This window comes from Ambystoma mexicanum, chromosome 3q, assembly GCF_040938575.1.
Source record: "Ambystoma mexicanum isolate Mex_15411 chromosome 3q, UKY_AmexF1_1, whole genome shotgun sequence".
Classification (NCBI taxonomy): Eukaryota; Metazoa; Chordata; class Amphibia; order Caudata; family Ambystomatidae; genus Ambystoma; species Ambystoma mexicanum.
Window position 1 is genome coordinate 1220036907 of NC_090926.1, and position 14996 is coordinate 1220051902.

General features: G+C 50.1%; 1 protein-coding gene across 3 annotated transcripts in view; it reads left to right on the forward strand.

The window, feature by feature from the left end:
* The first annotated feature begins 1207 nt into the window (after positions 1–1207).
* BEST2 (bestrophin 2) overlaps positions 1208–14996 on the forward strand; it is a 101873-nt gene continuing 88084 nt past the window's right edge. Inside the window, exon 1 of one of the 3 annotated variants that reach the window (XM_069604120.1) lies at positions 1208–1291. The gene's annotated coding sequence lies outside the window, so the exon portion shown is untranslated. Of the gene's footprint in view, positions 1292–2693; positions 2829–14996 lie in introns of those variants that run through there. The other 2 variants (XM_069604122.1, XM_069604121.1) reach the window with 2 other exon arrangements.

The window sequence follows — 14996 nt, forward strand, 5'->3', positions numbered from 1 at the left end:
GAGGACGGGCGGCCTCAGCGCTGGCTGCGGAACTCCGGAACCCTCTTCCTGACTCGCTAAGAAATAGGCGCGCTAGTTGCGTCATTACCTGGGCCTCTGATCTTGACATCTGTTATGCATCAAAGCTGTTTCTTACTGTCCATTTCTTGGTTTTTTTAGAATTGGTTCTTCGTGATTTTTTCAACCCACCGTCATTTTCATGGTGTTTGTGTCTTTCGTTCTAGGGCTATACAAGTACATGTAAAATGCCGGCATTTCAATTTACAGCACATGTGTCCACTCTGTCTTCTTGCTGATAGATTTCATCGATCAGTTGTGATTTTTTGATACCCAGGCTTGAGCCTCATTGCTCCATCCTCTCGGCTTGAGGATCGATCTTGTCCTTGGTTCGGATTCTTCATGGTCCGTGTGACCTTGTCACAATAGGGCTGCTTCCCCAGGATTCTCAGTGTGACCAATTTAGGATTCCCTTACTTGATGTAAAGCTTGCTCTGCCAATGTTATGGTGGGTTTGGAAATACCAACAACGTGACCCGTTTACCCAGTGTGATCATATGTTAGACAATTTCAACTCAAAAAGCCACAAATGCACACTGCCACCGACTAGCCATCACTGGAGTTTCAGCTCCACGTCAGAGCTGCACCGCAATGCATTGTGGATATGCAAATTAGCTGGAAAGCTTTCTTTTTTGCTTTAAATGAGGAATTTGGCCGGTTTCACGGGGCACAGCTATTTTACAAACAGCTTTACCAATAACCTGTGACCCCCTGTTATAAACAGGGGTGCTGCTGGCACAGTGCAGGCATTTCTCGGCTGGCAGAGCGGCCTCTGCTAAACCCTGTAATCCTGTTTCTGAACCCCAGCGGTGGTAGGGCGAGGCCTCAAAATAACCCCCTGCCGCCCCGATCCCGGTGGGGGTTCTAATCTGCCTCTGATCCGGTTATGAAAGATGTCAGCAGAGAGTGAACGGTAATTGGGCATAATTGTGGTACAGAGTTGGGGGCGAGGGGAGCGTTTTGGGCAGGGTCGCTGCCAATAGGTCTCGACTCCATGACGATGGCGCCGGCGTGACATTCCGAGGGGGGCTAGAGGCGTCCCCAAAGCGGCGACAGCTGCACGAAGGACTGGTTTTTCGCGCTGCATTGTGGTACTTATAGTTTCTTTGCATTATAAGTAAAGCACTCGAGAGAGAGAGAAAGCGGCCGTGGGCATGTCTAGCCTGACCTGAAGCACCTGGCCAGCTCTAACAGCGGCTGCAGGAAGGAGACCCTCTGCGAGTTGCACGACAAGGTGGGTGCACAGAGTAGGCGCGGATCGGCCTGATTAGTGGTCTTAAGCCCTACCCCCGCTCCTGGCATCAATCTGGGGTTAACGTGAACACTGAAGCTTTGGCTCATTAACCGGTAAAGACCGGTGGAGGGTCGGCCTTGGCCAGCACACCTGGTGCACGGTTGAGTGCAGCCGAGCACGCGTTGCGGACCTTAGACACCAACCCGAGTGCCACCAGTAATGAAGCCGGAGGCTGAGCCCTTCACCAGCCAGCCACCCACTGGCTGCCCCCCCCTCTCCGGCCTTGCAGAACTCCTAGGACCTAGCACCAGACCCCCACTGGCTGCCCACCCCCCAGGCCCTGATCCACACCCCCACCCGTTGCCCACCTCTCAGGCTGTGCAGAGCCCCCCTGTGCCCTACCCCCAGCCACCCACTCGCTACTCACCTCTCCGGCCTTGCAGAGCTGCCCTGGCCCCAGTCTCCCACTCACTGCCCACCCTCTCCTGACTTGCAGAGCCCCCCTGTGCCCTGGTACCCCACTCGCTGCCCACCCTCTCCGGCCTTGCAGAGCTGTCCTGTGCCCAGGCCCCCCACCCCTCCGGCCTTGCAGAGCCCCCCTTTGCCCTGGCCGGCACCCCACTGCCTGTTCACGCTACTTGCAGCCAGGGTCGGACTGGGCCATAACATTGTATCGGGCACTAGTGGCAAAGTGTCCACAATTGCAAATATCTATTCGTTCCTTTCGTGACACTGTTTGGGTTGTTCCCAATGGGGAGTTTTTAAATACAATGTGATGTAAATTGTGCATTTTAAAGAACATGTATTCAGCAGCACTGCTCAAAACTACCAGCCGCAGAATGAAGTTACTTACTGGCCCACGTTGACCCCCAAAACTGGCCCACACCAGCGTGTGGCGCTTTTGGTTAGGCCCTGGGCCTGTTGCCCTACAGGCCAGTCCCAGCCTGAGTGCAGCCGCCTCTCACGCCCTGGTCCCCAGCACAGGTGCGGGGCCTTCTTCAGACTGACTGCAGCTTTCAGCAATTAACCCCCTCTTGCCCCCTAAAGGTTTCGTGGATTTGCGATGATAACACGTCGTGTTCTCGGGCATAAACGCGGGCGCCTTTCCCGCCCACAGAATGGGGACCACCGGCACCCCAAATCCCAGTTTCAAGAGTGGCATTGCAAGTTGAAAAGGTACAGATCCCCAAAAGCGTAAAGGGGGCGCCTGCCTGAAAGCCAGGGGTCACTGTCTGATGGTAAGGAACTCCCAGGGTGCAACACCCCCACCGTGGCTGGCCCAGCAACGCAGGTAAACACGGGGGCCGGGCTCAGGAGATATAGTTAGACAAAGGGACTACCCCCCTCCCACCCCCCCATCAGTGGGAGGGGTGGAAACTGCCTCCGAAAACACTCCATCCAGATTACAGGAGGCTGGGAGAGAGGGAGCGGTGGGTTCCTAGACTGCTACTCGAGGAGAGGCGAAGAGACTGCCAGAAAGAGGCGCTAGAGGGAGGAGTGCGGCATAGCTTCGAGGCGCACGGGCTGCCACCAGGGGGTAAGAGGAGACGAGTCAGAGAATGCCCCCCCAATCCCCCATTGAGGGCCGCTGCTATGCCGAGAATAAAGGGATGAAACTGTGGGGGAGGGGGCTAAAGCAGTAGAATAATCGATGCGGGGGCATCGAGGGGCTGGTGGATCCGGGGGAGATGGTCAACATTTACTTAAGCGGGGTGTAAGAGGGCGTGGCAGTGGGGGGCGTGCACGTGGTACGCGTTATCTGGAGAACAGTGCCTAGAAGGCGAACGCGGCGCTGGAGGATGAGTAGGGAAGGCGCTTTAGGTGACACTGGTTCCCCAGTCAGAGGGAGGCTTTATACGAAATGTCCCAAGCCAGTTTTGGTAGAGTGTAAACGATCGTGAGGGCGGGGGTCGGCCATGAGCAGGTGCCCCCCTCCCTCCCATGATTTGGTCCCCGCTCTAGTCCCAGTTTAGTGTCCCGTTCGATGCGAACTACCGAGCCCCGCCGACTGCGGGTCCCGCCCCATGAAACCTCGAGCCAGGACACGGTGAACGGCCCTTTTGTAACTGGGGTCGTGGCTTTCGTTAACTTAAGGTCCTGTAATTTCCGTAGTCAAAAGCAGGGAGGCAGCTACCGTTTGGCGACTGTAAGTGGAACGAACTTGCCTGTGTTCTTACCTTTTTTTAAATCGGTGGGTGGGGGGTGCTCCTATACATAAAGTGTTACTGTTCCTATGCTTTTTATTTTTAAAAGAAACCGCGCTTTCATTTTAAAATAAGCGTAGGAATTCAGATGAGTAGGAAGCAGACGAACTTAAGTGCACTGCACTGATCGTTCCCTTACACTGCAGTTGTGTCACTTGTGTGTGTTTGGGGGTTGGAGTTCGCATGGGAGTGGGGAGGAACTGGGGTTTGTGGGGACCAGGTTAAGCCAGCGGGGAACACAGTCCCACTACTGTTTTAAAACCGTGGCTGGACGCGGTGCAAGGATTGCGAAAATGGTGAACTCGGGTTCTGAAGCGGACACGAAGCGCCAGTGGCACCTTGGGAGTGGGGGCTCTGGGGGTTTCAATGCCCACGCCGTGCATTGATCGGTGGCGGTGAAGTGTACGTGTGCACGCGGGAGAGTGGTCGCTTTTCACACTTCAGCGAAGCGGAATGCCTGTGTTGGCTCGAGTGTGGACCGGTGGGAAAAGTGCAGCGAAAAAAGTAGTGGGACTGTGGTCTCTCGGCAGGGGAGAGGGTAGGCGGGAGCATCGAGCAGCGTGTGACAAGGTGGGGCTCCTATTACAATTTACCACTTGCACATGGCCACATCCTCTGTATAGAATGGTCGCTGAACGTAGAGGCATGGCAAACAGAAAAAAAATTAAAGTAGTGGAACACCGTTCCCGATCGGTCCGGCTCACTTCGATCACTGGTGTGGGCGCTGCCCGTGGTCGGCTCTGCCAGTTGCTAGTTCATGGTGCACATCCATCTGCATTGTACCGCAATCCCATGTCAGATTGAGGGGTGCAGGTGCTGCAGTTGGAGTGTCTTTGAGGTGTCAGTGGGCAGTCGTAAGGTAGGTCCCAGGGCAACTGGCTACAGAGTGTGCTGTCTGAATCGGTGCCATGGTAGGGAGTAATCTGACGGAACACTTGGGCTGAGTAGTGGGGGCACCCCGTCGCTCTTATTCCTATTACCCTATTCCCCCGAAAGAATAGTACAGACAGGTTTTTGTTTGTGGAAAAATTATAGGCCGTAGGCTTGTTCATTTTCTACAGAAAATAACACCAAATGATCATAACAAACACAGAATAACACCAACTCGCTTTTTGGGCACTTCGTGTCCAGGGGTTGTAGATGCCCAGCCTTCTCCTCGGCTCGTCTTAGTTACCCTGGGGCATCCGTTCCTGGACACGTGCCGCCGCCTACGACTTTCTTCTACCGTGTACTGAAGAAAGTACTCTGCGTTCCTGTTCCTTGTTCTGTCTCCTTTCCTTGCCTTTTTTCTGCTGGGTGGGTTGGGTGGCAAAACGTTTCCTTCTCCCCCTTTTCCAGGCCCTTGGAGCTTACCCGAGTGAGGTGAGCTCCTTGCCTTGTTGTGCCCATCCTGCATTTCCTTGGGGTACTTATACCCCCCTTGCCCTTTGTTGTCACTCTGGGGGGGCTGGACTTCCTCCTGCCCCCCTGTTGCTTTCCTCACACCTTTTCCCCCATCCGTGTGGGGTTTCCCTAGCAACGCTGAGGGTGGGGGCGCCGCTTGGCTGCCCCTCCCCTTGTATTTCGCGCCGTTCTGTTTCCCCCACCCTGCGCCTAACCCCCCAGGCCCTCCATCGTGCCGTACTTTGTACTGCACGGGGCCTGGGGCATAGGCTGAGTAGTGGGGGCACCCCGTTGCTCTTATTCCTATTACCCTATTCCCCCGAAAGAATAGTACAGACAGGTTTTTGTTTGTGGAAAAATTATAGGCCGTAGGCTTAACACCAAATAATAATCATAACAAACACAGAATAACACCAACTCGCTTTTTGGGCACTTCGTGTCCAGGGGTTGTAGATGCCCAGCCTTCTCCTCGGCTCGTCTTAGTTACCCTGGGGCATCCGTTCCTGGACACGTGCCGCCACACCTGAGTGGGTGCTGCCTCGGCCGCTCAGGTCCCCCCAAAAACGCGCTCCTAACTGCATCCTCGTGCTGCTAAGGCTCTAAAAATACTATCTGAAAATTGTCCCATCCCTTTGCTGGATAGGTGTATGCCGTCTTGGTGGCGCCTCTCCGGAATGTTCTGTGATGAGCCATGCTTTATAAACTGGGGCCCTGTACTCCTACAATAACTTTCCACTGCCTTGTTTAGCTTTTTCCTTGTAGTTTCAATGGCATGCATCCTGCGCGCCCCGTAACAGACTCTGCGTGTAAATTTTGGTTTCCCACCAGCAATGAGCTATAGCCCTTGATGACTCGCACATGTTGCGCAACAATTCGCCCCTATTTGTTTTGGCCAGGTCACTACCCCCAAGGTGGATTACCTCAACCCCCCCCAACTTTCTTTGCGCCTTTCGCTCCCAGGCCTCCTGCCCATGCTGAAGTGGCTTGCCCTTGTTCAGGACGGGTGGGTCCCAAATTCCGCTGCATCCCACCCTGCTTTTGCAATCTCGCCCAACCCTTCATTGCATTTTTTATCCGTGTGCTATTTGTTGGGTCCGCCACCCCGGCCACCTTTGTGGTATATGCGACCGCAGACAAATGTGCTGCTGCCCATCTTTTCCTTTTACCCTGGGCAAATGCTTTTTTAACAGAAATCGCACCTGTTGGCAATTGTAATTTTACCTACGTCTTGTCCTGTTTCTGCTATCACCTATTTACATGCTTTTTGTACTGCTTACCCGTTCTGTACGTTCCTGTCCTGATTCTCTTTGACTCGCCCTGGTTCCTTTGGTTTTACCTGTTTCTCGGACCTCTTTGTTGCTATTTCCGCTTCTCCTCCCGTGGCACCCATGCCTTTTCGGGTGCGGGCGTTAATTTCCTGCCATACACTTGGCCATATTTACCTTTTCCAGCCAATCCTATGGCTAACCCTTTCCTTATTTCCTGTGCTCATTCGTGGAACCCATGCCTTTCCCGGTATGGGCGTTATTTTCCTGCCAACCCGTGGCCATATTTTCCTTTTCCAGTCAACCTTGTGGCGAACCTTTTCATTATTTTCGGTGCTTATTCTTGGAACCCATGCCTTTCCCGGTATGGGCCATCCACGTGGCCATTTTTTTTTTTTTTTTTTTTTTTCTTTCCTTTCGGTCAGCCTTATGGCTAACCTCTTCATTATTTCCGGGGCTATATTCGTGGAACCCATGCCATCTACGCGGCCATATTCTCCTTTTCCCGATGCTCATTCGTGTAAGCTTAATGGACACTTTGGCATTTCCCCTTTCCTGCCCTTCTTCTTATGCACCATGCTCCCAGCTATGCTTTTCCTGCTATCTCCCTTGCCACCCTTTTGCACCGTTGGTGGTCTGTTACTTTGCTACTCTGCCGTCCTCTTTGTGTCCCCTATTGACTGCCCCACAGGTTCTGTTCCCCTGACCTCAAATGATTCCTTATGGTTATTAACGTATTCTGATGTTTGTACCTGTCTTTGCTTCTAGCATTATTTTCCCATTATGCCCAAATGCTTTGTAGACCTTTAAGACTCTCTGTTGGTATGTTACAAATGACACCCCGTCTTCTGGGTATTTCTGCAATCTAACAATGGACAATCTTTGGAAAGCCGCCATCCCATTATAAAAAAGTCCTTGCTACTGGAGCCCTTTTAATAATCCCTTCTCCTCCTCCTCCTTCATGTCCTCTACTGATACGATTTGACCTCTCTTTTGACCACTCATTAATGAAAAAATATCAATGCATTCTTTTCTCCATGTTTTCTCCTTCACTTTCTCATCAATATACCATGCTTGCGCCTTCATGGACCGGCCTTGGGCGTCCTTACTGACTGAGGGCCTGCCATATTTCGCCAGTACTGCTTCTGCCCCTTGTATCGCTACAGTGGCGACCCCTCCCGGTGTTACCGGTAAGCTGGTGGTCGTTCCCTGGTGAATAGACCCTGGCGTACTTCCTTGTGCCACCCTCTGTCGTATGGGAACCCCGTTGCCCACTGGTCCAGGCCCCCCTGCCCATCGCCTGCACTTCCTACCCTTGCCCTTTTCTGTTCGTTATTGCTCACTACTCCCTTCCTATTCACTCATGCCTTTAAATGGCCCCCCTCTTTACCTTCCTACTTTCCGTCTCTGAAGACGTTACCCCTTGCTTTTCCCTGTGCCTCTTGCTTCTTAACCTTCCCTCCACGGGTTCTGGGCGACTTACCCTGAGCCGTGCTGCATGCCTTTAACCTTTTTACCAATTTCCCCCACAACTCTGTTATCTCTTTTCACAGTACCTTTCCTTTTCCTTTGTCTCCTCAACGGCGCCTCCGGCTGCTCCTGTGCCCCTCTTGGGTCTTCTCTCGACCTCCTTTGGCCTTGTGGTATTCCTCTTCGCTACTGCTGGACTCCTCTAGCAGCAAAGGCGCCCTTGCCTTTTCATCCTTATTCATTCCATCAAGCACCCATTGTGCTCCATGCTCCAAGGTTCTGGGTGACTTACCCCTGAGCCGTGCTGCATGCCTTTAACCTTTTTACCATTTTTTTCCCCAACTCCGTGAATTGCCTCAGACTTTGCTCTGATTTTTTTTTTTTTTTTTGAACTGTTAATTTCCTCTCCTCTCCTACCTCTCCTTGCAGCCAGTGCCAATGTGTGGCCCCACTGGTCTGCTTCGTGCTTTTGCTGTAGCTTCCCGTGCTTGTGGCACCATTAACTCTTTCCTCCATATCTTTTCTTTAATTTTGTCACTAAATATGCCAGGCTTGCGCTTTCAAAGACCGCCCCTGTGCATTTTTGCCCATCGTGGGCAACCCATATTTTGTCATATTTGTGGCCGGCTCAGTTGCTGTTACTACGGCAAGCGCTGGCGTTGCTATTGGGTCTGGGCTTTGGGGAAGCCCCGGTGTTGGGATGGTAGCCCCCTTTCTTTTTCACCCAGGCTCGCATGTGGTCTCTCTCTTCATCATCACTACTTTCCAATTCCGATCCCAGGTTATCTTTCCCTTCTTGGCTCTGGGCGACATACCCTGAGCCCTTATGCTTTTGACCTTTGCATTTAATACTTTTATCATTTTGTTGATATTGTTATTCGATTTTACAATACCTTTTTGTTTTTCTGCTTCTTCTTAGGCCTCTCTGGCTCCTGTGACTCTTCCACCACTTCTCTTGCCCTCTTCTGTCCTTGGGGTACCGTGGCTTCCTCGTTGCTGTCCGTGGAATCCTCTAGCAGCAGGGGCGACATTGCCCTAGCCCTTTCTTCCTTTTGCATCACATTCTTGCTCTTCTTGTTCTTTCTTCCGTCATTCCCGACCTTCGCCTCTTCTGGCTTTCCTGTAGACTTGCCTTCGCTCGCCTTGTTCCTCTTATATTGTTTCACCGGGCCCCTGTCTGGCTTCCCGTGTTGCCTGTTCCGACCGTTGTTCTAATTCGGCACGTACTGCCCCTTTAATGCTTACTCGGCGTGCCTTTCCTTTCTTCAGGTGCTTAATTGTTTCCTGGGCAAACGCTGCCCTAACCAGCTTGATCTCCTAAATGCGGTTATAACACGTTGTCCTTTTTCTAACCGTTGTTTTTGCTCCGGCACGTACTGCCGCTTTCAAGTTTATTTGGCGTGTCCTTCGCCCCGCCTCCTTGACGCGACTTTTCTCCCGCGGTTCCGTTTTTACAAAACGCAAAGATTCCGATGGTGTATTCATCAACCATATTGCATGAATTGCAACGTTCATTTGTAGTGAAGAGAATACACACTCTTCCTATTGCAAACATTTTAAACATGTATTTGGGCTTTTACGGAAACCCTAGCTAAAGAGCAACGCAGCCCTGTGAAAGTTTGTTTATACGGAAACCCTAGCTAAAGATAATAATAATTGGGTTTTTTTACATAAACCAAATTATTGGTGTTTATAACGCGTTTAATACCAGAAGGTTTTTTAAGCACAGACCCGGGATACGAACCTGTGTTTTCTTGCTTCCCAGACGAGCGCTTTGCCACTGAGCTACACTAGCCGGGCGTTGGGTATTACAACAGCAGCAGAAGCTGGCCCCAGAGGGGAAACGTTACAGCTGGGGTTCTGCGAGGGCCTGGCCCACAGTGGAAAAGCTTTAGCCCAGCCACGAACCATGGCCTGCAAGATTGTGAGGCTTGGAACTTAACCACAAGACCAAACTGGCCTTGTTGGTATTCTTATCCTGGCAGCGCGGCTTTGTGGGTTTTCCTGTCATTTGTAAGACGCATTTAAAGATGATTTCTTATAAAAACAACCAGAGCATAGTGAAAGCAGTCTCTCCGCGAAGAAAATAGCCTAACATTGCACGAATGCAATTAAAAGATAGCATTTCTTTTACATTGTGTACACCTTGCCGACGAGGCGATGATGCCATTTGAAGAATGCCTGTGTGTGTTATGGGGGATAATCAGCTCACCCCCAGCGGGGCGGGCGCTTCCCCCGGAGGGGGGAGGGGGCAGAGAGGCCTGCCTCACTCCCTTGTGACGGCCGCCTCCTTCCCCCTGTTCCCAGTTTAGCGGAAGCCCCTCCCCCGCCACGCCATTGTCACGCCAGACTCTAATAGGCTGGCTTTTCGTTTCGCCTTTCCGCGGGTGTAGCAGGCGCCTGCTTCTGTTCTCCGGCTCTCTTACTTGCAGACGCGTTGCCCGGCCTCTCCCATCTCTTCCGCTGGTTACGATGCCTGCTCTTCCCCGATGACTGCTGCAGCCGTCTTCTTCTGCTCCTCCGAATGTTCGCGCTGCAGCTCCGGATTCCCAGTCACGAAGACGACGGTTCCGCTTCTCGCCTTCCTGGGTCCCGCTCTTCACCGATGGTCCTCCTTCTTTCGTTCCTCCTTCGCTTCGTCTTTTTGTCCTTACCGACAACTAAGCCTGCAGAGGCGAAATTGACCGGGGAATCGAAGGAACGGAATACGCACAAGCCCGCAGAGGCAAAACGCAAAACGTTTCCTTCTCCCCCTTTTCCAGGCCCTTGGAGCTTACCCGAGTGAGGTGAGCTCCTTGCCTGGTTGTGCCCATCCTGCATTTCCATGGGGTACTTATACCCCCCTTGCCCTTTGTTGTCCCTCTGGGGGGGCCGGACTTCCTCCTGCCCCCCTGTTGCTTTCCTCACACCTTTCCCCCATCCGTGTGGGGTTTCCCTAGCAACGCTGAGGGTGGGGGCACCGCTTGGCTGCCCCTCCCCTTGTATTTCGCGCCGTTCTGTTTCCCCCACCCTGCGCCTAACCCCCAGGCCCTCCATCGTGCCGTAGTTTGTACTGCACGGGGCCTGGGGCAATTCAGGCGCACGGTGGTTGGGAGAGGGAGCGGGGGTGTGCACTCCTAAAAAGAAAGTGGGGGTGGGCGGCACAATAATGTAACTTCTTTTGCCTGGCAGTGCATTACTGTACATGGGCGCATGCGGAAATGCCGTTGTCTTCCACAACACGCGGTTCCCTGAGGCATGTGGAAAGAAATTAAGAACCTGGAACATATGTCGGCCGTTTCGTCATACTTCAAACCCTGGTGTAAACATCTATGTAATTAGTGTATTTTTGAAATAATTAATCAATGTGTTCAAACAGGTTGTAAGTAGAGGCATTGTAATGTTATTGTTAAATGTGTCGAGAATGGCTAAAACCACCCTACACAATGTGTTGTGGCCCCACCAGAAATGAGCCTACCCAGGTGCCATGTACGCATTTCATTAAATTGGCTTGGTGACCGTGACCTTACAAATTGCACGGGACGAATGGCATTTGCCTTTCAGAAAATCAACACGTACACAAAACCAAGGGAGGATGTTTTCTTCTAATAGTGTTTTAAAAACGTTAAAGTGCGCACATTTTTAACTCCAAAAACCAATAGCAATATTTTCCTTGCAACATGCTGTCCCGCAATGTGACACTTCACCTTGTAGTTGTATGTGCTTTTTCATCCGGTTGTATGGTGCAGGGGTAAACTACCCGCGACGCAGTTCGATTCCCAAGGTCGGTGTGTTTATTTTTTTGATTTTTTTTTTTTTTAAGCGCTCACATAGCCCGCAGCCATCGAGGCGCTGTTACAAGAATTGTATTTTTGTTTTTTTAGTTGCGTAATTTTGTGGGGGTTTTTTTGTGTGTCTTGGTTGCATATTTATAATGGCTTAAATACCCAGAGATTTCTAAGCGCGGACTCGGGATCGAAACTGTGTTGGTTCGTGCAGTCTTGCTTCCAAGGCAAACACGTTGCCGCTGAGCTATCCTCCTGGGTGTAAAATCATACATTGAAAAACACACAGTAAATGTTTCTCGTTTTACACACGGCTCTAAAATGCGCGGGGGGCGGCATCCGTCCTCTGGAAATGGTGGGTGAATGCTGTCCACCCACTTCTGCCCTCAACCAGAGCCGCGCGCACGACGCACTATGGCCTACGCGCCACACAAAGAACGTTTTGCACGGATATAAGCACATTCAATGAACTAAAGCGGATCTTTTCAAATTAAATACGCCTTCCCCAATAGCTATTGGGTGGCCTGCTGGTCGAGTGTATAGTAACAACGTAGTCCTTCTACACCCTCCCCTAACGCAAACCACACAATTCCAGCACTGAAAAAACACAGGTTAACACAATAAAAGGCACACCACCCGAGGACCTGTGTCTACACTAAGTTTCCCCTAAAACGCCACACTGACCCACCACAGATGAATAAACACAACTCTCCAGTCCTTCAACACCACTCCCCCACATAAACCATTCCTATAGTCTGCTGGAGCCCTCTTGAACTACTCCTTCAAACATTTGCTTTTTTTTTATATAGCGCTACAATCCCTCAGGTATCTGAGGGTTGCTTATTATTACCCATGGTGTGTCGTCCTCATTCTCATTTATCGACCTGGGAAGGATGACAGGCTGAGTTTGGCCTTTGCCGGGATTCGAACCTGCGTCGCGGATGTCAAAGCGAGCACTTTACCCGCTGTTCTATCTGACCTGCTGAACAAATTAACAAAATATCTAATATGTAATAAAGCACTGGATAACCAAGTGGCAACTGGCTCTAGCAACGGGTTCCACTCCTTCTCCCAGGGGGAAAGCTCTGGCTGGGCCACACGACCCCTGTCACTGGCAGCAACTGGGAGGGAGTGAATGCTGGTTCTGTGAGGTCCGTCCACTGCACTGGCACCTCTGGTGAACACCCATCTATGCTCCCTGGCAAATCAAGTGATCGGAGACCTAGGCAAGGCAGTGCTACCGCCAGGGGAGCACAAGGGGACAGCAGCCATACAAAATGCCATCTGTTGACCATGGTATTAGGGCTACTCATGTACTGGTCTCGAGGTCCACCCAAGGCATTTGCTACCAAGGTCAAGATCCACCCCACAGTTGTCTGTGAAATGTTTCATTGACCTTGTCTGCAAAGCCATCACGACCGATGTCACGGTAACCGAAGATGCAATATCAGTAGGAGCGATCAGCTGGCTCTAGCAGCATTGGCCTCTGATAACAGCATAGTGATTTATGAACTGGCAAGGGTACAGCAGCATGGCTTTGTCACATTCAGCAACACCGAGGTGTTACAAGAAACTCGCAACCAATCCCACCAAGAGAATAGTTGATGGCATGGATGTGGACTTCTGACTGATGAGGAAACCTCCTTTCTCGCCATCACTGAACCAACATTGCCGACCATGTACTTTTTGCCAAAGATTCAGACATTACCACATGTGAGACCAATGAGTGGCATTGGTTGGGCCACTGAAGGTGTGAGCAAATACAGTGACAATGCTATTAAAGAGCATGTACTGAGGTAACCATCGTACATTGGGGACAGTACCCAGGTCCACCAGTTTCTGCAAAAATATTGACTGGCAAGAAGGATATCTATTGTCCACATTGGATGTGACAGCCCTTTTATACCTCGATAGATTATGATTTGGCAATCTCGACCATGGATTATACTTCTTTCGGGATTTCTCAGCATCCCATCCATCATATGTGGAGATGATCAAAACTTTTCTGAAATTCACACTAACAATATTTTCACATTTGAAGATAGTTACTATGTACAAATGAAAGGAGTTGCAATGGGTGCCAAATATGCCCCTACACTGGCCAACTTATTCGTGGCACATTTTGAAGACACACATGCCCTGAACAGTAACGTGTTCGATACGTTCATAATCTGGTGTAGATATATTGATGATATCCTCATCATATGGAAGGGAACACCAGAATCGTTTAACAATTTGACTGATTATCTCAACAATAATGAATTTGGTTTGACTTTGACGGGGCATTGCGATGACTGAAGCATTGATTTTCTAGATCTACATATTTATATATACACTGGGGGCGTATTGAGGCTGGTACATTTTGTCAAGCAACTGGAGTGAATTCCACACTCCATGCTACCAGTTGCCATAGGAAGACTACCATAAATAACAAACCTACAGGAGAGTTCCACACAGCAAGATGAAATTGCAGTGACAATGCAGTTTAAAAAAAATAATGTGATCTGTTATCTAAGAGATTCATGGCAAGAGGGTATTCAGCATCTCTGGTACACACATCTTACAATAAGATCAAACATCAGGACAGAGAAGACCTGATTCTTCCAACTCAGAAATCGAGTTCAAATAAAAAGCCAACTATCAAACATTATCACACAATATTCTAAGGACTCCCATACTCTTTACAAAATATTGCAGAGACACTGGCATCTTCTATGTTTGGACAAAGACTTGAAAGAATTAATTGAGATGACACTTATATTTGTATTCACACGGGTCACACAGGCGCCGACAATCAGAAACATGCTATGTCCCTTATTTCTGGACACCCATCTGTTCCAACCCCAACAGGAGGAGCAGTAGCAGCGACTGGTTGAGAACCCTAACTGGTTTCCACCGGTGTGGGACATGCAGTATGTGCAAATACACACACAGCCTGTGAGAAGTTCATTTATAAACCAGGCATAGAGATCAACATCGGAGATTTCATTAACTACAAATTGTATATTGGCAGTACCATCAGGCAGTTAAGAATACATATCAGGGAACATCTGGCTAGATTAAACAGTCAGGACACAGGCTACCATTGGCAAACGCCTGGCAAACCTGGCCACCAAATGTGTAGCAGGCGAGATCTACAGTTCATTGACTTAATGAAAGCCAAATGTGGTAAACGAGGGGAGATCTTAAATTGATTCTCAGACGGATGGAATTTAGTAATTTACACAGCACTACTGAGGAGCTCAACACGGAACACAAAAAGTACATGTTCCTGCTACGATGGTGATTTTTTTTAATGCTATTATGCCACATAGAATGGGGTAGCACATCAGTATTGACAAAGGTTGCCATTAGAGTCTCTGCACTTAATTGCCATGCACATGTACAGCTGTTCAACGTATCATTTGATTGTTAAGAGGATTCAGGGTCTATTGTATTTGAAGATGCACTGAGCAACAAACTATAACAATGGCTTTGTTAAAACCAGATGGACGAAGCACTCCAAATGTTTACACATTCCGAGATACTGCTCACACACGCAGCCAATCGTGAAATGACTTCATATAATCAGCAACCTTGTTGTTTACTACTGGGTAGGGACCGCTAGTACTATTCACAC